Source organism: Oncorhynchus nerka, linkage group LG4 (assembly GCF_034236695.1).
Source record: "Oncorhynchus nerka isolate Pitt River linkage group LG4, Oner_Uvic_2.0, whole genome shotgun sequence".
NCBI classification, from domain to species: domain Eukaryota; kingdom Metazoa; phylum Chordata; class Actinopteri; order Salmoniformes; family Salmonidae; genus Oncorhynchus; species Oncorhynchus nerka.
In genome coordinates this window covers 15,593,938-15,618,540 of record NC_088399.1, presented here as the reverse complement: position 1 = coordinate 15,618,540, position 24,603 = coordinate 15,593,938, and the positions used below count along the sequence as shown (strand labels likewise).

The window sequence follows — 24,603 nt, the reverse complement described above, 5'->3', positions numbered from 1 at the left end:
ATCTCTCCCTTCTCTTTCTCTGTCTTGCCCTTACTCTCTCTCGCTCTCTCTCGCTCCATCTCTCCCTTCTCTTTCTCTGTCTTGCCCTTACTCTCTGTTTCTCTCACTCCATCTCTCCCTTCTCTTTCTCTGTCTTGTCCTTACTCTCTGTTTCTCTCACTCCATCTCTCCCTTCTCTTTCTCTGTCTTGCCCTTACTCTCTGTTTCTCTCACTCCATCTCTCCCTTCCCTTTCTCTTTCTCTGTCTTGCTCTTACTCTCTCTTGCTCTCTCTCACTCCATCTCTCCTTTCCCTTTCTCTGTCTTGCCCTTACTCTCTATTTCTCTCTCTCGCTCCATCTCTCCTTTCTCTTTCTCTGTCTTGCTCTTACTCTCTCTTGCTCTCTCTCACTCCATCTCTCCCTTCTCTTTCTCTGTCTTGTCCTTACACTCTCTTGTTCTCTCTCGCTCCATCTCTCCTTTCTCTTTCTCTGTCTTGCTCTTACTCTCTCTCTCTCTCTCGCTCCATCTCTCCCTTCTCTTTCTCTGTCTTGCTCTTACTCTCTCTTGCTCTCTCTCACTCCATCTCTCCCTTCTCTTTCTCTGTCTTGCTCTTACTCTCTCTTGCTCTCTCTCGCTCCATCTCTCCTTTCTCTTTCTCTGTCTTGCTCTTACTCTCTCTTGCTCTCTCTCGCTCCATCTCTCCTTTCTCTTTCTCTGTCTTGCTCTTACTCTCTCTTGCTCTCTCTCGCTCCATCTCTCCCTTCCCTTTCTCTGTCTTGCTCTTACTCTCTCTTACTCTCTCTCGCTCCATCTCTCCCTTCTCTTTCTCTGTCTTGCCCTTACTCTCTCTCACTCCATCTCTCCCTTCTCTTTCTCTGTCTTGCTCTTACTCTCTCTTGCTCTCTCTCGCTCCATCTCTCCTTTCTCTTTCTCTGTCTTGCTCTTACTCTCTCTTGCTCTCTCTCGCTCCATCTCTCCTTTCTCTTTCTCTGTCTTGCTCTTACTCTCTCTTGCTCTCTCTTGCTCCACCTCTCCTTTCTCTTTCTCTGTCTTGCCCTTACTCTCTGTTTCTCTCACTCCATCTCTCCTTTCTCTTTCTCTGTCTTGCCCTTACTCTCTCTTGCTCTCTCTCGCTCCATCTCACCCTTCCTTTCTCTGTCTTGCCCTTACTCTCTCTTGTTCTCTCTCGCTCCATCTCTCCCTTCCCTTTCTCTGTCTTGCCCTTACTCTCTCTCGCTCTCTCTCGCTCCATCTCTCCCTTCTCTTTCTCTGTCTTGCTCTTACTCTCTCTTGCTCTCTCTCACTCCATCTCTCCCTTCTCTTTCTCTGTCTTGCTCTTACTCTCTCTTGCTCTCTCTCGCTCCATCTCTCCCTTCTCTTTCTCTGTCTTGCCCTTACTCTCTCTCTCTCCCTTCTCTTTCTCTGTCTTGCCCTTACTCTCTGTTTCTCTCACTCCATCTCTCCCTTCTCTTTCTCTGTCTTGTCCTTACTCTCTGTTTCTCTCACTCCATCTCTCCCTTCTCTTTCTCTGTCTTGCCCTTACTCTCTGTTTCTCTCACTCCATCTCTCCCTTCCCTTTCTCTTTCTCTGTCTTGCTCTTACTCTCTCTTGCTCTCTCTCACTCCATCTCTCCTTTCCCTTTCTCTGTCTTGCCCTTACTCTCTGTTTCTCTCTCTCGCTCCATCTCTCCTTTCTCTTTCTCTGTCTTGCTCTTACTCTCTCTTGCTCTCTCTCACTCCATCTCTCCCTTCTCTTTCTCTGTCTTGTCCTTACACTCTCTTGTTCTCTCTCGCTCCATCTCTCCTTTCTCTTTCTCTGTCTTGCTCTTACTCTCTCTCTCTCTCTCGCTCCATCTCTCCCTTCTCTTTCTCTGTCTTGCTCTTACTCTCTCTTGCTCTCTCTCACTCCATCTCTCCCTTCTCTTTCTCTGTCTTGCTCTTACTCTCTCTTGCTCTCTCTCGCTCCATCTCTCCTTTCTCTTTCTCTGTCTTGCTCTTACTCTCTCTTGCTCTCTCTCGCTCCATCTCTCCTTTCTCTTTCTCTGTCTTGCTCTTACTCTCTCTTGCTCTCTCTCGCTCCATCTCTCCCTTCCCTTTCTCTGTCTTGCTCTTACTCTCTCTTACTCTCTCTCGCTCCATCTCTCCCTTCTCTTTCTCTGTCTTGCCCTTACTCTCTCTCACTCCATCTCTCCCTTCTCTTTCTCTGTCTTGCTCTTACTCTCTCTTGCTCTCTCTCGCTCCATCTCTCCTTTCTCTTTCTCTGTCTTGCTCTTACTCTCTCTTGCTCTCTCTCGCTCCATCTCTCCTTTCTCTTTCTCTGTCTTGCTCTTACTCTCTCTTGCTCTCTCTTGCTCCACCTCTCCTTTCTCTTTCTCTGTCTTGCCCTTACTCTCTGTTTCTCTCACTCCATCTCTCCTTTCTCTTTCTCTGTCTTGCCCTTACTCTCTCTTGCTCTCTCTCGCTCCATCTCACCCTTCCCTTTCTCTGTCTTGCCCTTACTCTCTCTTGTTCTCTCTCGCTCCATCTCTCCCTTCCCTTTCTCTGTCTTGCCCTTACTCTCTCTCGCTCTCTCTCGCTCCATCTCTCCCTTCTCTTTCTCTGTCTTGCTCTTACTCTCTCTTGCTCTCTCTCACTCCATCTCTCCCTTCTCTTTCTCTGTCTTGCTCTTACTCTCTCTTGCTCTGTCTCGCTCCATCTCTCCCTTCTCTTTCTCTGTCTTGCCCTTACTCTCTCTCGCTCTCTCTCGCTCCATCTCTCCCTTCTCTTTCTCTGTCTTGCCCTTACTCTCTCTTGCTCTCTCTCACTCCATCTCTCCCTTCTCTTTCTCTGTCTTGCTCTTACTCTCTCTTGCTCTCTCTCACTCCATCTCTCCCTTCCCTTTCTCTGTCTTGCTCTTACTCTCTCTTGCTCTCTCTCGCTCCATCTCTCCTTTCTCTTTCTCTGTCTTGCTCTTACTCTCTCTTGCTCTCTCTTGCTCCATCTCTCCTTTCTCTTTCTCTGTCTTGCTCTTACTCTCTCTTGCTCTCTCTCACTCCATCTCTCCTTTCTCTTTCTCTGTCTTGCCCTTACTCTCTGTTTCTCTCGCTCCATCTCTCCTTTCTCTTTCTCTGTCTTGCTCTTACTCTCTCTTGCTCTCTCTTGCTCCATCTCTCCTTTCTCTTTCTCTGTCTTGCTCTTACTCTCTCTTGCTCTCTCTCGCTCCATCTCTCCTTTCTCTTTCTCTGTCTTGCCCTTACTCTCTGTTTCTCTCGCTCCATCTCTCCTTTCTCTTTCTCTGTCTTGCTCTTACTCTCTCTTGCTCTCTCTCGCTCCATCTCTCCTTTCTCTTTCTCTGTCTTGCTCTTACTCTCTCTTGCTCTCTCTTGCTCCATCTCTCCTTTCTCTTTCTCTGTCTTGCTCTTACTCTCTCTTGCTCTCTCTTGCTCCATCTCTCCTTTCTCTTTCTCTGTCTTGCTCTTACTCTCTCTTACTCTCTCTCTCCTTTCTCTTTCTCTGTCTTGCCCTTACTCTCTGTTTCTCTCGCTCCATCTCTCCTTTCTCTTTCTCTGTCTTGCTCTTACTCTCTCTTGCTCTCTCTCGCTCCATCTCTCCTTTCTCTTTCTCTGTCTTGCTCTTACTCTCTCTTGCTCTCTCTCGCTCCATCTCTCCTTTCTCTTTCTCTGTCTTGCCCTTACTCTCTCTTGCTCTCTCTCACTCCGTCTCTCCTTTCTCTTTCTCTGTCTTGCCCTTACTCTCTCTTGCTCTCTCTCACTCCATCTCTCCCTTCCCTTTCTCTGTATTGCCCTTACTCTCTGTTTCTCTCACTCCATCTCTCCCTTCTCTTTCTCTGTCTTGCCCTTACTCTCTGTTTCTCTCACTCCATCTCTCCCTTCCCTTTCTCTTTCTCTGTCTTGCTCTTACTCTCTCTTGCTCTCTCTCGCTCCATCTCTCCCTTCCCTTTCTCTTTCTCGGTCTTGCTCTTACTCTCTGTTTCTCTCGCTCTCTCACAAAATGTCCCTCTTTCACTCTCTCTCCCTAACATTCGGTTTCTCTTACTTTCTCATTATCTCTCCTTTACTCTGTCTCTTACTCACTAGTACTCCCTCTCTTGCTGTCTCTCTCACTAACATTTGGTCTCTTTCAGTTTATCTCTTGTCTCCCTTACATCTCTCCCCTCTCATTCTTTGTCTCTTGCTTACTTTCTGTTTCTCTGGCGTTCTTACACTATCCCTCCCCTTCGCGCTCTGTCTATCTCCCTTACATTCGATTTATCTCACTCACTCACTCTCTCTCTCTCTCTCTCTCTCTCTCTCTCTCTCTCTCTCTCTCTCTCTCCACTCTTTATGTCTCTATTTTCCTTTCTGTGACTCTAACTCTCCTTTTCTCGGTCTCTTCCCTATGGCTCTCTCCCTTCTTTTGTTGTCTCTCTAGCACATTTGCTCTTTCTTCCTCCCTTTCTCTCAGTCTATTTTCTTTCTTCTTCACTCCCTCCCTTATTCCTTTCTGACTTCCCGCTTGCTCTATTCCCTTTCTCCCGCAATCCCTCTATCACTCTATCTAGTTCTGAATCCCCATATCCCCTCTTTCTCTCTCTCTTTATCCCCCCCTCTCTCTCTATCCCCTGCTTCTCTCTCTCTCTCTCTCTCTCTCTCTCTCTCTCTCTCTCTCTCTATCCCCTGCCTCTCTCTCTCACTCACTCATTCTCTCTTTCTCTCTCACCCTCTCTCTCTTCCCCTCCTTCTCTCGCCAGGCAACAGAATACAGTGGCCTGTGTCCATCCTCTGAGCGTCAGGCAGGGGGAGACAGGGAGACGAGCAGGTAGGAGGGAAACACACACAGAGGCAGTGGAAGACTACAACTGACTGAAAGGTGGGAGGGAGGGAGGTAGGGAGGGAAAGAAGGAGAGAGAGAGGGAGGAAGGAAGAGGAGGGAGGGACGGAGAGACCGAGGGAGGGAGGGACAGTTCTGGGGTCACACTCAAGATAGACCAGAAGAAACATGGACCATGAATTGATATAAGACTCCTCTATAAATCAGCATGTATTCACATGTCCTATTTTCCCCCAAACCATTTCATTGACATTATTTTGTCAGACATTTTGAAAGCATTCTAATAGCTCAAGTTGATGTAAGTAATAATCTAATTTTAAAGCACTGCATGAATTTAATTCAACTCATCTTATCCACAATCAAGGTATAGCTGCAGCCCTGGGTCAGGCATGGCAGACAGACTTATTTAATTCTTCCCCCCTTTCCCTCTACCTTATTTGACCCCCCCACCTAAAATATTACATTGTCATTAGCAACACCTTTAATTCTTCTAACTGGTTAAGTGTAGCTTCCGCTCCCATGCTCACACCTATCCAATCCCTTCAAACCTCTGAGGGAGATATACTGAGGGAGATGTAACAGGAGCCAAGGAAATTGAGGGGGATTATTCGGTTTGGAATGGGGCCATCATTTATTTCCATTGAAAATATTACATTGTCATTAGCAACACCTTTAATTCTTCTAACTGGTTAAGTGTAGCTTCCGCTCCCATGCTCACACCTATCCAATCCCTTCAAACCTCTGAGGGAGATATACTGAGGGAGATGTAACAGGAGCCAAGGAAATTGAGGGGGATTATTCGGTTTGGAATGGGGCCATCATTTATTTCCATTGAAAGGGGCAAACAGGGAAGGGAGACAGTTGTTCTGTTTGGAATGGGGCCATAATGTATTGCTGACAGGGGGAGTCCTTTGGGTTCCTTTGGCTCTGTGCAGACACTTGACTCCTGCAGAGACTTGACTCCTGTCCCCTCAGCTAAACTCCCTGGACCTCGGTGAGCTACCCCATGTCACTCTCTCCTCCACCCTCTTCTCCCTCTACACCCCGTCTCCACTCTCCCCCTCACCCCCCCCCTCTTCTCTTCTCCCTCTAAACCCTGTCTACACCCCCCCCCTCGCACACTTACCCTCGTTTATTAACTACTGTCCACAGTAATTAACGACATTGACCAATACATTAACTCCAGATCTAGACGAGGAGACTGGGGAGTGTGTGTGTGTGTGTGTGTGTGTGTGTGTGTGTGTGTGTGTGTGTGTGTGTGTGTGTGTGTGTGTGTGTGTGTGTGTGTGTGTGTGTGTGTGTGTGTGTGTATGAGGGCGAGGGATATTATGACTGTGTCTTATTATGACTTTGCCTTCTGTGGAAGAAGATACACACAAGTGTACACACACAGTGGAAAACTACAACAGAATGACATTAAGATGCTGAACAACTGACACACACTCAATCCCTCTACCACTTACTACCTCAACTCACCCAGACACCCTCACTAAGCCCCTCCTCTTCCCCAGGCCCAGTTGTGTCTGCAGAAACCTTCTGGTTGGTTGTTTTGGGGGGCTTTGTGAGCGTACTGCCACCCCCTCCAGTGACAGATGGCGTTAAAGGATCACGGCACCCCCATTGTCCTCTAACACCACCGCTGCTGGAGCACCATACCGCTCAGAGACACACACACACACACACACACACACACACACACACACACACACACACACACACACACACACACACACACACACACACACACACACACACACACACACACACACACACACACACACACACACACACACACACACACACACACACACACACACACACACACACACACACACACACACACACACACACCACACACACACACACACACACACACACACACACACACACACACACACACACACACACACACACACACACACACACACACACACACACATACACCACACACACCACACACACACACACACACACACACACACACACACACACACACACACACACACACACACACACACACACACACACACACACACACACACACACACACACACACACACACACACACACACACACACACACACACACACACACACACACACACACACACACACACACACACACACACACACACACACACACACACACACACACATACACACACACACACACACACACACACACACACACACACACACCACACACACACACACACACACACACACACACAGACCCGCTCTGTAGGGCAGAGGTGGACACTTTCGTTTACCTATGTCAGTTGAGTCGTGTTCATTAGGGCACACCGTTTTAAAATGTGATGTAATAGAAAACTAAAACCACTGTTTCTTATTGAAATTGCTTGATTAAACACTGTTTTATACTAGCAAGTATGTGTAGGGTTTAACTCTTGTGAGGAAAGCTACTTCTCAATATATTTATCCTCTAAAGATATGCTGTATATTTGATTAATTTACAAGTACATAGATAGGGCTATTTGAGTATGACGATTTTGCAGAATACACCTTGAAAAGGACAACCACTTCTATTTCTGTCCTAACAAAAGGAAGGAGGAAAAAAATATATTCTCAAGGTTGTGTGTTTAAGGCTATTTTTGGGGGGGAAATAAGACTGTTCAATAAAAATAAATCTGATGATGATGATGCTGACGAGAGACAGACAGACTGCGGTAGCGCTAAACCTTAACCTTAACCTTAACCCTAACCTTAACCCCAATCCTCCAAACCTCTAAACCTAACCCTAACCCTGACTCCTAACCCTAATCGTAACCCTAAACCTAATTGTAACCCTAAACCTAATTGTAACCCTAAACCTAATTGTAAACCTAACCACACACACACACACATACACACAATGTATACTGAGTATACCAAACATAAAGAACAACTTCCTAATATTGAGTTGCACGCACCCTTTTGCCCTCATAACAGCCTCAATTTGTCAGGGCATAGACTCTTCAAGGTGTTGAAAGCATTCCACAAACTGGTGCGCCTGTCACCTACTTCCAAACACTGTTTAAAGGCACTTCAATATTTTGTCTTTGCACACAATCCATGTCTCAATAGTCTTAAACAAAGTTTCCTCTATGCTACGCAGGTGAATGGGCGCGTGGCTCCCCCCCCCGACGCAGAAGAAATATCAACCCAAGCAGAGAAGCACGAGAACTTCACTCAACTTTCTAGAGTTTTCCCAGGTAGTTAACACTATCAATGTTTCCCTTTACTGTGGGAATTGTAATCAAATCAATGCCATATTAGCCACTTCTAATGCAACTTACCAAAACGAAACGAATTATGTAAGTCTTAGCCTGCAAAACTAACTATGCAAGAGATTTTATTGTAGGCAGAATGCATCGGAGTAGGATTCTATTGCATTGACACCCACAACTCAGCCCGTAATGTACACAGACCAATCAGAGCTGCAGCAGGCCTATATGCAAATAGACTATTTACAAATATGGATCTGTGACATTCACTTCGAACTGGACTGTGTTTACAGCATGAGTGGTCATGAGTAGATGCGCTAGTTTTGAGATCAATGCGAGAGCTGCATGTAGCCATGCATACATATTTGTTGATATCCTTTGCTAGTTAGTGAATCATTAGCCCAGTTGTAGATCATTTGTAGTCAGCAATGGGGGAGTGATTGCTTCCTACAAGAGCAATAAACATTGCATTTCTAGATGTCTTGAAAAGTGAGTCAGTTAAAGAGCTTTTTTGTCTTAAAGGGGAAGTGTTGTATTTTGGGACAGGCTTGCATAAGCTAAGTAGCCAATAGGTAGGGGGTAGCATAATTTGTCTGATTTTGAGTAATAATGGTTTGGGAATAATAATGCATTTTATTTTGTAAAGTGGTTCTTGCATCAAACAACACAACAGCATTTTCAGTCACCTACTTGTCCGAAGACATTGGCTGCAACTGTAGGCCGAATGATTTAACAGCTATTTCCATGTTAAAGTGTTAAGGGTTGCATTTTCTTCATTGTTTTTGATGGTAGGACACTCTGTTAGGACTACATTATTATCAAATAGCCACAGGAGCCCACTTGACTGCTTAAAGTGCGTACAGCCTCAGTGTTCACAGTAAACACACGCTGGAAGTTTCACAGAATTTTCACAACATTTAAGTTTGCGCTCAGCAGACCTGAAATTTGCTCAGTGCCCAAAATAGTTGAGGGAACATTGGTCCCAAGGCTTGAAAATCCTTCTTTAACCTGTCTCTTCCCCTTCATATACACTGATTTAAGTGGATTTAATAAGTGACATCAATAAGGGATCATAGCTTTCACCTGGATTCATCTGGTCAGTCTGTCCTGGAAAGAGGTGTTCTTAATGTTTTGTATAGTCAGTGTATATCTATGGTGAGTCCCGCGGTCTGCATGCTGCTTCCTAGTCCTCAACTCTCTGTAATTATTAAGTCACTTCTACAGAGCCAGCCCCGTGATGCACGCTGATAAAACATTTAAGGCATTGCAGTGCACTGCGCTTCTCTTTTTGTGTCTCTGTCTCTTCCTCTCCTTTCGTTTCTCTCTCTCTTTCTTTCTCTCACTCTCAATTTCCCCTTCACACACTTTCCCTCCCCTTGGTGTGTTTCTCTCCATCTTTCCCTCTTTCCTTCATTCCTCTGTCCTTCCTGTCTCCCTTCCAGCCTACACCCTCCCTAGCTCCTCATTTCCTTCCTTATATCTCTCTCTTTATCCATCTCTCTCTCACTCTCTTTTACTTCCTCTCTCCACTGCTGTCAGCAAGTGTGGAGCGCTTGGAGACCCGTGGGAATGTCGCCATGGCAACGCCTGCCAGTCAATCCCATCTCGGATGTAAATGACCTCGAATTTTATTAGCGCACAATTTCAATATACCCACATTTCCCCCCTCCACTCTTCTGCTTTTCTCCCGCTCTCTCTCGCTCTCGCTCTATCACTCTCACCCCTTTGTTTTTCTCGTTCTCTCGTCTTCATAACATCAACCACTATTATTATGTTCCTATAGGGAGATGTTGAATTTATTTTCAAAAGGAGTGCAATATCATGCAATCTACATGTTTTTACATATTCATTTATTTCCTTGATCGGAAACAGTTGAAAATGGGGTGAAAGGAGTGCAGCCAAAATCACATCATAGACTACCCCTAGTGCTGTGCCCTTGTATTGGTGCGTTTGTGTGTGTCCCTGACATATTCAATGGTGCCCAAATTGACAGTGCCCAGTGAAGGACTACATACCCCTTGCATAGTCTTCACATATTGCTGCCTTAAAATTACATATAAAAAGTGAATACTATGGATTGTTTTCCCGACCGATCTTCATAACCTACTCCACATTTTCAAACTGAAACAGAGGTTATAGAACACTTTGCAAATAAATTCAAATTAAAAAAATGTATGTCTTCACATCCCAGAGTTGATACTTGGTGATGGCACCTTCGGCAGCCATTACAGTTAGGAATCATTTGGAATAAAATTCTACCAACTTTCACATCTCCTACGACAACATTAAATAAAGTTAAATAAAGTTTATATAACAACAAAAAAACAAAAAAACATACACTGATTGTACAAAACATTAGGAACACCTGCTCTTTCCATGACATAGACTGACCAAGGGAATCCAGGTGAAAGCTATGATCCATTATTGATGTCACTCATTAAATCCATTTCAATCAGTGTAGATGAAGGAGAAGAGACAGGTTAAAGGAGGCTTTTTAAGCCTTGAGACATAGGAGACATGGATTGTGTGTGTGCCATTCAGAGAGTGAATGGTCAAGACAAATGATTTAAGTGCCTTTGACCGCGGAATGATAGAGAAGCATGTGCCAGGCGTACTGGCTTGAATGTGTCAAGAACTGCAACGCTGCTGGGTTTTTCACACTCAACAGTTTCCCATGTGTATCAAGAATGGTCCACTACCCAAAGGACATTAAGCCAACTTGACACAACTGTGGGAAGAATTGGAGTCAACATGGGCCAGCATCCCAGTGTCAAAACTGCTCAAAAGTAAACCAATGAGTAAACAGTTCCCGCAAGAGTGCAACAATCCCTCAAGAATGCCACCACAGTGGGTGACACACACACACGCACAATGCCTCGTACAGGATTTTGCAACAGTCACATGGTATGGGCCTTAGTCACGTACACTTTTAATCCACTTCCTCATTGTGACTCCGTCTCTTTGCCTTCTGCTCAACTTCCCAGTCTCTGGCTGGAAATCTCATGAGTATCAGGTTAACATAGAGGGCATATGTCACAGTGTATTGTACACAGAACAGACATTATAACCAACCAGGAAAACCAGAAAATATTGATTCTGCTCTGTGAAACAGACACCTAATCTACAGAAAAATTGTGATACAAACCTCTGGGTCCTGGTAGCCTACAGACAGATGTAGGATCTTCATTTGAGTTTTAAATGTAAAACATAGTCTATTTGAGGTTTAAAAAGGCTTCTAATTTCCACGTAGAAATTCAAGTCTTGACCCCCCACACACACGCAATCCCCTCCATGCTCCCCATTACATGTACATTTAACATTTAAGTCATTTAGCAGACGCTCTTATGACATCATACTGTCCCGTTCGCTGTTGTATTTCTTTCCAGGGTTTATAAAATTAAAAAAGGAATGAAAGAAAGGAAGGAAGAAAGAAATTTTAAAAATTACTTAGATCTTTTTCAGAGTTTATGAAAGAAAATAGAAAGACAGACAGACAGAAAGAAAGAAAAAAATGAATTTTCTTTCTACTGTGTTATTGACTTGTTAATTGCTTACTCCATGTGTAACTCTGTGTTGTTGTCTGTTCACACTGCTTTGCTTTATCTTGGCCAGGTCGCAGTTGTAAATGAGAACTTGTTCTCAACTAGCCTACCTTGTTAAATAAAGGTGAAAAAAATTATTTAAAAAATACATATTTTTATTGAGAAATCAAGAAATATTTCACCGAGCTCAGTCCAAGTAGTGATCTAAGGAAAAGGAATAGAGTGTCATTTGGGATGCAGGCCCTATCTGGAATATGCACTGAATAACAATGGACTTTTTGTTTTTAAGAACATGGCTGCATGGTTGTTAACAACATTTGTCCACTGATTACTACAGTGTCTGGTTTACTCATAATTCGCCACTATCCTTGTATATAGTGCCTTCGGAAACGTTACAGCCTTATTCTAAAATTGATTCAATTGTTTTCTTTCCTCATGAATCTAAACACAATATCCCTTAATAACGAAGCAAAATCAGGTTTTTAGAAATGTTTGCTAATTTATTCAAATTAAAAACTGAAATATCACATTTACATTATTATTCAAACCCTTTACTCAGGGCTTTGTTGATGCACCTTTGGCAGCGATTACAGCATCAAGTCCTTTTGGGTATGACGAGTCTTTTTTGGTATGACGCTACAAGCTTGGCACACCTGTATTTGGGGAGTTTGTCCCATTCTTCTCTGCAGATCCTCTCAAGCTCTGTCAAGTTAGATGGGGAGCGTTGCTGCACAGCTATTTCAGGTCTCTCCAGAGATGTTCGATCGGTTTCAAGTCCGGGCTCAGGCTGTGCCACTCAAGGACATTCAGAGACTTGTCCCAAAGTCACTCCTGCATTGTCTTGGCTGTGTGCTTAGGGTCATTGTCCTTGTTGGAAGGTGAACCTTCACCCAGTCTGAGGTCCTGAGGCTCTGGAGCAGGTTTTCATCAAGGATTTCTCTTTACTTTGCTCCGTTCATCTTTGCCTCGATCCTGACTAGTCTCCCAGTCCCTGCTACTGAAAAACATCCCCAAAGTATGGTGCTGCCACCACCATGCTTCACCGTAGGGATGGTGCCAGGTTTCCTCCAGATGTGATGCTTGGCATTCAAGCCAAAGAGTTCAATCTTGGTTTCATCAGACCAGAGAATCTTGTTTCTCATGGTCTGAGAGTCCTTTAGGTGCCTTTGGCAATCTCCAAATGGGCTGTCATGTGTCTTTTACTGAGGAGTGGCTTCCGTCTGGCCACTCTACCAGAAATGTCTGATTGGTGGATTACTGCGAAGATGGTTGTGCTTCTGGAAGATTCTCCCATCTCCACAGAGGAACTCCAGAGCTCTGTCAGAGCGACCATTGGTTTCTTGTTCACCTCCCTGACCAAGGCCCTTCTCCCCCGATTGCACAGTTTGGCCGGGCGGTCACCTCTAGGAAGAGTTTTGGTGGTTCCAAACTTCTTCCATTTCAGAATGACAGAGGCCACTGTGTTCTTGTGGATCTTCAACGCTGCAGAAATTTGTTGGTACCCTTCCCCAGATCTGTGCCTACACACAATTCCTTCAACCTCATGGATTGGTTTTTGCACTGACATGCACTGCCAACTGTGGGACATTATATAGGCATGTGTGTGCCTTTCCAAATCATGTCCAATCCATTGAATTTACCACAGGTGGACTCCAATCACGTTGTTGAAACATCTCAAAGATGATCAATGAAAACAGGATGCACCTGAGCTCAATTTTGAGTCTCATAGCAAAGGGTCTGAATACTTATGTAAATAAGGTATTTCTGTTTTTTTTAAAATGTTTAATAGATTTCTGAAAACCTGTTTTCACTTTGTCATTATGGGGTATTGTGTGTAGATTGCAGTGAATTTTTAGAAATATATTTTTTAATCCATTTTATAATAAGGCTGTAAAATGTGGAAAAAGTAAAAATGTCTGAATACTTTCCAAAGACACTCTACATTCATATGAATTCATATACCTGGTCATGTGAGATTATATTACTCATATAGAACCATTTAAATGGTTGTTAGATATAAATGGGTGTTTACTGTGTAACTCTTCAAGATGATGAAATCCGAAATGTCACTTTTATATGATATGGCACTAGCTATTGGATATTGGTGAAAATGTTGTGGACTGAACTGGGGTCACTGCAGGTTCACAAGGGGGAACCTCTTACCTCTGACCTTTGCATTGTTATGTTGTGGACACATGAACACCTGACAATTGCTTCTTGTTTCATAATGTGGCCTCTAAACCTCGTTCCGTGTGGTTCTATCTTGTTCTATGGGGTTTTGTCGAGACATTTCAGATGCCGGTGCGGTAAGCGTTGGTAGCTAGGTTTCCATCCAATTGACGACAGATTTCCATGCGAATATTCTAAAATCTGCATGAAGAAAATGTGCTAATTTTCACACCAGTGGTGCATTTCTACCAAACTGTCATGCTGCGCATACAAATCAGTGCGTGATGATGTAGGACACAATGTCGTTTTCCCATTTCATTTTCAACTGAACAGATAGATTTGCCAAAAGCATGCATATACAGTACTTAGGCTGTGCGGTTAGGCTGTGCGGTTAGGCTGTGCGGGTAGGCTGTGCGGGTAGGCTGTGCGGTTAGGCTGTGCGGGTAGGCTGTGCGGGTAGGCTGTGCGGTTAGGCTGTGCGGTTAGGCTGTGCGGGTAGGCTGTGCGGTTAGGCTGTGCGGGTAGGCTGTGCGGGTAGGCTGTGCGGTTAGGCTGTGCGGGTAGGCTGTGCGGTTAGGCTGTGCGGGTAGGCTGTGCGGGTAGGCTGTGCGGTTAGGCTGTGCGGGTAGGCTGTGCGGTTAGGCTGTGCGGTTAGGCTGTGCGGGTAGGCTGTGCGGGTAGGCTGTGCGGGTAGGCTGTGCGGTTAGCCTGTGCGGGTAGGCTGTGCGGGTAGGCTGTGCGGTTAGGCTGTGCGGGTAGGCTGTGCGGGTACTGGGTATGCTAGTCTACATGATGAGATTATTATGGATAAGAGTGAGAAGCCAAGCATCGATCATGTCACCAGAATAAGACCCTCAATATTTATTGGAAAGAAGCATCAAGTTCATCACCTTGCACTTTCACCTCCCTGTGAAGTTCATCATAACTTATTTCATCCGTATCCCGAATGGTTTCCAGAGTCGTTGTGGAAGGACCACACACCATATCATCGCGTGACTCCAAATCTACTTCCATATCATGGTTATTATATCATTATATAAATGTTTGCATATAATTTTACCGACACAGAAATGACACAAATGATCTGTCAGGGTTTATAAATTGTTCCAAAACTTCCTGTTTCCATCACAGCTGTCGTGATTTTTTTTAATACAATATGACTTTACTGTGGATGGAACCATGGTTACAGATGGGAATAGACAGAGCAGTACTGGAGTGATGTGAGGCTGCCTTTCTAAGAGGGTTACGTCACATATGAACAAAATCCACTGGCCCACTTGGTCCCACGAAGGTATGTGTGTGTGTATGTGTGTGTGTGTGTGTTCGTGTGTTTGTGTGTGTGTGACATGTGGCTGGCACGTGTAGATCATGCAGCGTTGCATTGAAAGCAAAGAAAGAGAGGGGAGGGAGGGAGGGAGGGAGGGAGGGAGGGAGGGAGGGAGGGAGGGAGGGAGGGAGGGAGGGAGGGAGGGAGGGAGGACCTGCCTTGACTAAGCCCAACCACGGGCCAGATGGTGCCGAGATTTACCCTGAGCACCAGATCAATGCAGAGGATGGACAAAACCTATTTTTTAAATCTTTTTTTTATTCTGTCTGTTTTGCTGAACACACTCGCTCTTTCTATCCTCTCAGCTTCGTTCTCTGTCTCTTCTCTTGCTCAATATTTCTCTCTCCTCTCGCTCTCCTCTCTCTCTCCCTCAATATTTCCCTCTCTCTCCCTCAATATTTATCTCTCTCCTCTCTCCTCTCTCTCTCCATTGGCCATAGCTGATGTCCTAACACAGAGAGATGATCCTTAGTCGTATTCAATCAAACCTAAAAACGGAAGTTCCAGGGTTAAAGGGATAGTTCTCTTAAATTTCAAAAAGGCATTAGAGATACTACACAAAACCTTTGGGGGTGCTCTTGAGACATAAAAGGGTCTCCTAAATGGACCGAAATATAGTCATAAAATTCCTTAATTAGACAGAAAGGGGCAAATCTTCCCAAGTCCATGAGCAAAGGTTTAAATGGTAAGAGTTTGTCAGGCTAAAACTAAATATTGTGTGTTAATTATAATGAGATAAGAAATGGACTACTGTGATATATCTGTAGTGCTCAATGAAAGCAACAACTTTTTTTAACCATGATTTGAAGCTATATATAATTTTTTTAATAAGTCTCCTATGAGAACAAAAACATGGTTGTTTTTGGTCATGATAAGGTAAGATGTAGGTATGGGACCTAACAATATGCATGGTATGTATCACATGTACTGAGTGCCTGTGGAAACTATCTGTGCACTCTGTGTAGTACTTACAATGTGTGTGTTTGTGTGTGCATTTGTGCGTGTGCACGTGTGCGCGTGTGCGCGTGTGCGCGTGTGCGTGTGTGCGCGCGCGTGTGTGTGTGTGTGTGTGTGTGTGTGTGTGTGTGTGTGTGTGTGTGTGTGTGTGTGTGTGTGTGTGTGTGTATGCTGTCATTAACTGGCCACCGGCACCCAACATGCACTTTACCTGTCTGGCTCCCTCCCTATTCACACCAAAAGGTGGAGAGAAAGAGTAGGGAGAGAAAAACCCATCTAGCCGTTCTCACCTCCTCCTTTTTCTCCTCACACTCACTGCTACTCTCCAGACCATTAGGGGTGTGCTATATTGACAGTTTATAGTCTATCTGATATAAATAGATCCACCGGTGCACTCTCCAGAGCTTTTCTTCCTCCTGCCACACGGATTGGTTGTCAAGAGAGCATAGATCTAGAGTTACTACATTGCGCAAGGATTTATTTCTCATGTAAAATTTCTGTAGGTACAACATGATAATTATGTAGTTGGTAATTGGTCCCTGCCTACTGTATAAAAATACCTACCGTTTTGTTTTAAAATTGCAGGGATGAAGAACATTATAAGGAAATTAATTATGTTTCAATGCCTGCCGATACCCTTGTTATCCTACAGCGTTTGCCTGAGGAGTAGAATCTAGTAGTCATACATCTATGTTCAAACGCAGGCAGCTCAGTGAACAGTGTAAAAGGGGCAAGCTAGCAGCATCTAGCGAGAGAAGGGGACAAAAGCACACACTCAATATTTTGTCCCTCAAGCTCTTAAACACACACACACACACACACACACACACACACACACACACACACACACACACACACACACACTCCCACCTCCTTCTCTTCATCACACACACACACACACACACACACACTCTCTCATTCTGTGTTCATGTTATTTACTATGCAATGCTACAGAGATAATTGTAAACTTCCTTGCTTTGCTTCTCAGTTCTCTCAATTTGTTTCGACTAAAGGAATCATCTATTCACTCGTAATAAATGACATAAAGTCTAAGGTGAATATACTGTAGATTGCTCCATTCCCTCCCTAATCTCCATTCCAGTTATGATTGAAAAGACTGGTGTGTGGAATAGTAAGTTGAAAGCTTTTAATGCTTTCTATGAGCCACCAGTATGAAAAAGTATGAAAATGCTGTGGATAAGAGCGTCTGCTAAATGACTGAAATGGCAATGTAAATGTAAATCCGTAGGCTGAATTCAAGCAATAGCAGCATATGTATTTCAAACATTTGTGTTGTTATCAGATTTGAACTCCCTTCTGAATGTCATGATGAATTTATTTTCATATCATTGTCACCAGTCAATATTATTACACAAAAGTTATTCCAACTTCAAACAGAAATAGATGCTAGCTATCAATTTTTTTCTTAGATTTTTTTACCCAATTCCGTGGTATCCAATTGGTAGTTACAGTCTTGTCTCATCGCTGTAACTCCTGTACAGACACGCTGTAACTCCTGTACAGACACGGAAGAAGCGAAGGTCAAGAGTCTCCAAAACACAACCCAGCCCACTTAACCCAGAAGCACCAATGTGTCAGAAGAAACACCATACACATGGTATGCACTCAGCACGACACAGGAGTCGCTAGTGCATGATATGAGCATCCCTGGCGGCTGAGCCGATTGGGCACCGCCCCATGGGTCTCCCGGTCGCGGTCAGCTGTGACAGAGCCTGGACTCGAACCAGGTTCTCTAGTGGCAAAGCTAGCTCTGCGATGCATCGTCTTAGAGCATTGCGCCACTCGGGAGGCCCAATAGCTGTCTATTTGAATGGCTGTTAGCATGCTACATAGCATGCATGCTGTTAGCATGCTACATAGCATGCATGCTGTTAGCATGCTACATAGCATGCAGTAGGCTGATAGCAACATCAGCCAAATACGCTGCGTGTCTGACATTTCAAAAAGCATTGCCAGCTAATTTATTATTTTTTATTTAACCTTTATTTAACTAGGCAAGTCAGTTAGGAACAAATTCATATTTACAATGATGACCTAATAAGAACACAGTAATAGTCAAATTTCAAAGAATTACGAACAATGTATCAACCCCTACAAAAATGTCCATTAATTATAAGCCACATAATAATTCACGTTCTCTTACTGCAGGATTATTTTTCTGCTAGAGCAAACTGGCTCAAATGAAGATCCTACATCTGTACATCCACAGGTAGTAGAGAGCTGCATCCAAATCGTACTGGTGTCCAAAGTACGGAGTACCTAGCAGATACAGAAATACAGTAGTAGAGAGCTGCATCCAAATCGTACTGGTGTCCAAAGTACGGAGTACCTAGCAGATACAGAAATACAGTAGTAGAGAGCTGCATCCAAATCCTACTGGTGTCTAAAGTACCGAGGACCTAGCAGATACAGAAATACAGTAGTAGAGAGCTGCATCCAAATCGTACTGGTGTCCAAAGTACCGAGTACCTAGCAGATACAGAAATACAGTAGTAGAGAGCTGCATCCAAATCGTACTGGTGTCCAAAGTACCGAGTACCTAGCAGATACAGAAACATTCACAAGTAGTGGAGAGCTGCATCCAAATTGTACTGGTGTCCAAAGTACAGAGTACCTAGCAGATACAGAAATACAGTAGTAGAAAGCTGCATCCAAATCGTACTGGTGTCCAAAGTACCACCTAGCAGAAATACAGAGCGTTATTTATCCCACATAAAGCTGCTGTCTCAACAATAGACACAGCGTTCTCTGTGTGTGAGAGAAAGAATAAGAGAAAGAGTAAGAGAAAGAGAGAGAAAGACTGCTTGAGGAGTGAAATAATGAGGTGATGTCTTTGTGACAACAACATCAGAAGAAAGCAGCACAGAGGCCTAAACAAGTGTCAACCCACCAGACATGCTGCACTATTTCAAGACAATGATGCACGAAAATAATATTGTAAATAGACAGAAAAGGTATGATAACAGCTGTAATTGGGATATCACAGGTGGTAGCGATAAAATCGCTGGCTTCTTCTAATGTCACTGTCCTGTTAGTGTGTTGTGAGTGGACGTTAGTGGGGTACGTAGCTGATAGTCATATGTTTATGTGTCAACAGTCCCCTGTGTGCTATGAATGGATGGTATTTTAGAGTTTAGAGTTAAACCAGTAACTGGTTCAAGAAATGGGTTTGGGGGTTCTGAACCTTGCCAAGTACCCGATAACATACGCACTACACACACGTACACATGGATTTTGTGTTGTGGGTATGTGTTAGTAGAGTAGGGGACCGAAGGCACGCACTTAATTAATATGTTGTGAAATCTGTTGTGAATGTATTGTAATGTTTTCAAAATGTATAACTGCCTTAATTTTGCTGGACTCCAGGAAGAGTAGTTGCTACCTTGGCAGCAGCCAATGGGGATCCATCATAAATACAAACTAGAACACTCTTTGTTGTTTTCTTCTTTTTCTTCTTGAGTGGATGGCCCAAACAGAACTACACAGAAAACTAAGGCACACTTAGAAGATACAGTTATGATGACTACTACAATCCATGGATTGATGTGGTTGATGACTGTTATTTTCACCCTTCACAACAAGCCACTTTCAAGCTAACTACTGTATAATATATGGAAGGTGTATGGTACGTGCACCCCAATGCTACCACCCCCAGCAACCTGAACCCGTCACGTCAGTTCCTCTGTTGAGGAAGGCAACAGATATCTGTTTCCCGGGAGATGCTTGGGCTGGATCAATACACTCCGTCATTTTCTTTTACACGGGTCAATCAACAAGGAGACCAATCCAGACATTGCAGCTACAAAGTGCCCCCCACAACACACACACACAAAGACACACACACAACCCTCCGTCCATAGCCCATGAGAGTGGATGGTTCAACTGAATCAATAAATGTACTTCTTTCTTTGTCTTTCTTGTTGACGCTCTTTGGTCACGTGGTGACAGGTTCACTCTTTGGTGACGTGATGACAGGTTCACTCTTTGGTCATGTGGTGACAGGTTCACTCTTTGGTCAAGTGGTGACAGGTTCACTCTTTGGTCAAGTGGTGACAGGTTCACTCTTTGGTCACGTGGTGACAGGTTCACTCTTTGGTCATGTGGTGACAGGTTCACTCTTTGGTCAAGTGGTGACAGGTTCACTCTTTGGTCAAGTGGTGACAGGTTCACTCTTTGGTCAAGTGGTGACAGGTTCACTCTTTGGTGACGTGATGACAGGTTCACTCTTTGGTCATGTGGTGACAGGTTCACTCTTTGGTCAAGTGGTGACAGGTTCACTCTTTGGTCAAGTGGTGACAGGTTCACTCTTTTGGACAGGTTCACTCTTTGGTCGTGTGACAGGTTCACTCTTTGGTCATGTGGTGACAGGGTTCACTCTTTGGAGTGACAGGTTCACTCTTTGGTCACGTGATGACAGGTTCACTCTTTGGTCAGGTTCACTCTTTGGTGGTGACAGGTTCACCGGACGTGATGACAGGTTCACTCTTTGGTGACACTCTTTGGTCATGTGGTGACAAGGTTCATCTTTGGTCACGTGGTGACAGGTTCACTCTTTGGAGTGGTGACAGGTCACGTGAACAGGTTCACTCTTTGTTCGTGGTGACAGGTTCACTCTTTGGTCAAGTGGTGACAGGTTCACTCTTTGGTCAGTGGTGACAGGTTCACTCTTGACATGGTGACTGTTCACTCTTTGGCCAGTGGTGACAAATCTTTGGTCAATGACAGGAATGGTGACAGGTTCTTTTAGGTTCACAGTGTTCACTTGACTGGTTCACTCTTTGGTCTAAGGTTCACTCTTTTAAATGGTGAAGGTACGTGATGACAGGTTCAAAAAAAGGTTCACTCTTTGGTCACGTGGTGACAGGTTCAAAAAAAAGGTTCACTTTTGGTCAGTGGTGACAGGTTCACTCTTTGGTCAGTGGTGACAGGTTCGTGTGACAGGTTCACCTTTGGTCACGTGGTGGTGACAGGTTCACTCTTTGGTCCAGTGGTGACAGGTTCACTCTTTGGTCACGTGGTGACAGGTTCACTCTTTGGTGTCTTTGGTGGTGACAGGTTCACTCTTTGGTCAAGTGGTGACAGGTTCACTCTTTTGGTCACAGGCTCTTTGGTCATGTGGTGTTCACTTTGGTTCACTCTTTGGAGTGGTGACAGGTTCACTCTTTGGAAGGCCAGTGGTGAGCGTGATGACAGGTTCACTCTTTGGTCAAGTGGTGACAGGTTCACTCTTTGGTCACGTGATGACAGGTTCACTCTTTGGTCAAGTGGTGTTGACAGGTTCACTCTTTTGAGACAGGTTCACTCTTTGTACGTGATGACAGGTTCACTCTTTGGTCAAGTGGACACAGGTCTGTTCACTCTTTGGCACGTGATGACAGGTTCACTCTTTGGTCAGTTGACAGGTTCACTCCATGACAGGTTCACTCTTTGGAGATGACAGGTCACTCTTTGGAAGTTAACCTTTGGCGCTGACAGGTTCCAGGCCAGGTTCACTCTTTGGTCATGACTCTTTGGTCAGTGGTGACAGGTTCACTAAGTCACGTGGTGACAGGTTCACTATTTGATGTTAACACTCTTTGGTCACTGACAGGTTCACTCTTTGGTGTTGCCAGGTTCACTCTTTGGTCATGTGGTGAAGGTTTCTTTGGTCACGTATGACAGGTTCACTCTTTGGGTGGTGAGGTTCACTCTTTGGTCACGTGGTGACAGGTTCAATCATGGAACAGGTTCACTCTTTGCAAGGTTCACTCTTTGGTCATGTGGTGACAGGTTCACTCTTTGGTCTCCGTCTTGACAGGTTCACTCTTGGTCAAGTGGTGACAGGTTCACTCTTTGGTCATCAGGTTCACTCTGATAGTTCACTCTTTGGTCTGACAGGACTCTTTGGTCAGTGGTGACAGGTTCACTCTTTGGCCACCTTTGGTCAGTGGTGACAGGTTCACTCTTTGGGGGACAGGTTCACTCTTTGGTCAAGTGGACAGGTTCACTCTTTGAAGGTTACTCTTTGGTCACGTGTGTTCTTTGGTCACGTGGTGACAGGTTCACTCTTTGGTCACGTGATGACAGGTTCACTCTTTGGTCAAATGACAGGTTCACTGACTCTTTGGTGTATGACAGGTTCACTCTTTGGTCAAGTGGTGACAGGTTCACTCTTTGGTCAAGTGGTGACAGGTTCACTCTTTGGTCACGTGATGACAGGTTCACTCTTTGGTCACGTGGTGACAGGTTCACTCTTTGGTCATGTGGTGACAGGTTCACTCTTTGGTCGTGATGACAGGTTGGTCACGTGGTGACAGGTTCACTCTTTGGTCAGTGGTGGTGACAGGTTCACTCTTTGGTCATGTGGTGACAGGTTCACTCTTTGGTCACGTGGTGACAGGTTCACTCTTTGGTCAAGTGGTGACAGGTTCACTCTTTGACACAGGTGGTGACAGGTTCACTCTTTGGTCACGTGGTGACAGGTTCACTCAGGTTCACTCTTTGGTCACGTGGTGACAGGTTCACTCTTTGGTGACGTGATGACAGGTTCACTCTTTGGTCACGTGGTGACAGGTTCACTCTTTGGTCAAGTGGTGACAGGTTCACTCTTTGGTCACTCTTTGGTGGTGACAGGTTCACTCTTTGGTCAAGTGGTGACAGGTTCACTCTTTGGTCACGTGATGACAGGTTCACTCTTTGGTCGTGATGACAGGTTCACTCTTTGGTCACGTGGTGACAGGTTCACTCTTTGGTCACGTGGTGACAGGTTCACTCTTTGGTCACGTGGTGACAGGTTCACTCTTTGGTCACGTGGTGACAGGTTCACTCTTTGGTGACGTGGTGACAGGTTCACTCTTTGGTTCACTCTTTGGTCACGTGGTGACAGGTTCACTCTTTGGTCACGTGGTGACAGGTTCACTCTTTGGTCAAGTGGTGACAGGTTCACTCTTTGGTCACGTGGTGACAGGTTCACTCTTTGGTCACGTGGTGACAGGTTCACTCTTTGGTCACGTGGTGACAGGTTCACTCTTTGGTCACGTGGTGACAGGTTCACAGGTTCACTCTTTGGTCACGTGGTGACAGGTTCACTCTTTGGTCAAGTGGTGACAGGTTCACTCTTTGGTCACGTGATGACAGGTTCACTCTTTGGTCATGTGGTGACAGGTTCACTCTTTGGTCACGTGGTGACAGGTTCACTCTTTGGTCACGTGGTGACAGGTTCACTCTTTGGTCACGTGGTGACAGGTTCACTCTTTGGTCACGTGGTGACAGGTTCACTCTTTGGTCACGTGGTGACAGGTTCACTCTTTGGTCACGTGGTGACAGGTTCACTCTTTGGTTTGTGGTGACAGGTTCACTCTTTGGTCACGTGGTGACAGGTTCACTCTTTGGTCACGTGGTGACAGGTTCACTCTTTGGTCACGTGGTGACAGGTTCACTCTTTGGTCACGTTGGTTCACGTGGTGACAGGTTCACTCTTTTTGGTCACGTGGTGACAGGTTCACTCTTTGGTCAAGTGGTGACAGGTTCACTCTTTGGTCACGTGATGACAGGTTCACTCTTTGGTCAAGTGGTGACAGGTTCACTATTTGGTGACGTGATGACAGGTTCACTCTTTGGTCACGTGGTGACAGGTTCACTCTTTGGTCAAGTGGTGACAGGTTCACTCTTTGGTCACGTGATGACAGGTTCACTCTTTGGTCAAGTGGTGACAGGTTCACTCTTTGGTCATGTGGTGACAGGTTCACTCTTTGGTAAAGTGGTGACAGGTTCACTCTTTGGTCACGTGATGACAGGTTCACTCTTTGGTCACGTGGTGACAGGTTCACTCTTTGGTCACGTGGTGACAGGTTCACTCTTTGGTCACGTGGTGACAGGTTCACTCTTTGGTCACGTGGTGACAGGTACACTCTTTGGTCACGTGGTGACAGGTTCACTCTTTGGTCACGTGGTGACAGGTTCACTCTTTTGGTCACGTGGTGACAGGTTCACTCTTTGGTCAAGTGGTGACAGGTTCACTCTTTGGTCACGTGATGACAGGTTCACTCTTTGGTCACGTGGTGACAGGTTCACTCTTTGGTCAAGTGGTGACAGGTTCACTCTTTGGTCACGTGGTGACAGGTTCACTCTTTGGTCACGTGGTGACAGGTTCACTCTTTGGTCACGTGATGACAGGTTCACTCTTTGGTCAAGTGGTGACAGGTTCACTCTTTGGTCACGTGGTGACAGGTTCACTCTTTGGTCAAGTGGTGACAGGTTCACTCTTTGGTCATGTGATGACAGGTTCACTCTTTGGTCAAGTGGTGACAGGTTCACTCTTTGGTCACGTGATGACAGGTTCACTCTTTGGTCATGTGGTGACAGGTTCACTCTTTGGTCACGTGGTGACAGGTTCACTCTTTGGTCAAGTGGTGACAGGTTCACTCTTTGGTCACGTGGTGACAGGTTCACTCTTTGGTCAAGTGGTGACAGGTTCACTCTTTGGTGACGTGATGACAGGTTCACTCTTTGGTCACGTGGTGACAGGTTCACTCTTTGGTCACGTGGTGACAGGTTCACTCTTTTGTGATGACAGGTTCACTTTGGTGGTGACAGG

At 45.0% G+C, this 24,603-nt stretch overlaps 1 long non-coding RNA gene across 1 annotated transcript in view; it reads left to right on the top strand.

Moving 5' to 3' along the window:
- The first annotated feature begins 3,664 nt into the window (after positions 1-3,664).
- Positions 3,665-24,603, top strand: part of LOC135570749 (uncharacterized) — a 52,524-nt gene continuing 31,585 nt past the window's right edge. The window contains exons 1-2 of the long non-coding RNA XR_010463593.1: positions 3,665-4,777; positions 7,904-8,000. This is a non-coding gene — a long non-coding RNA (uncharacterized LOC135570749). The remainder of the gene's footprint in view (positions 4,778-7,903; positions 8,001-24,603) is intronic.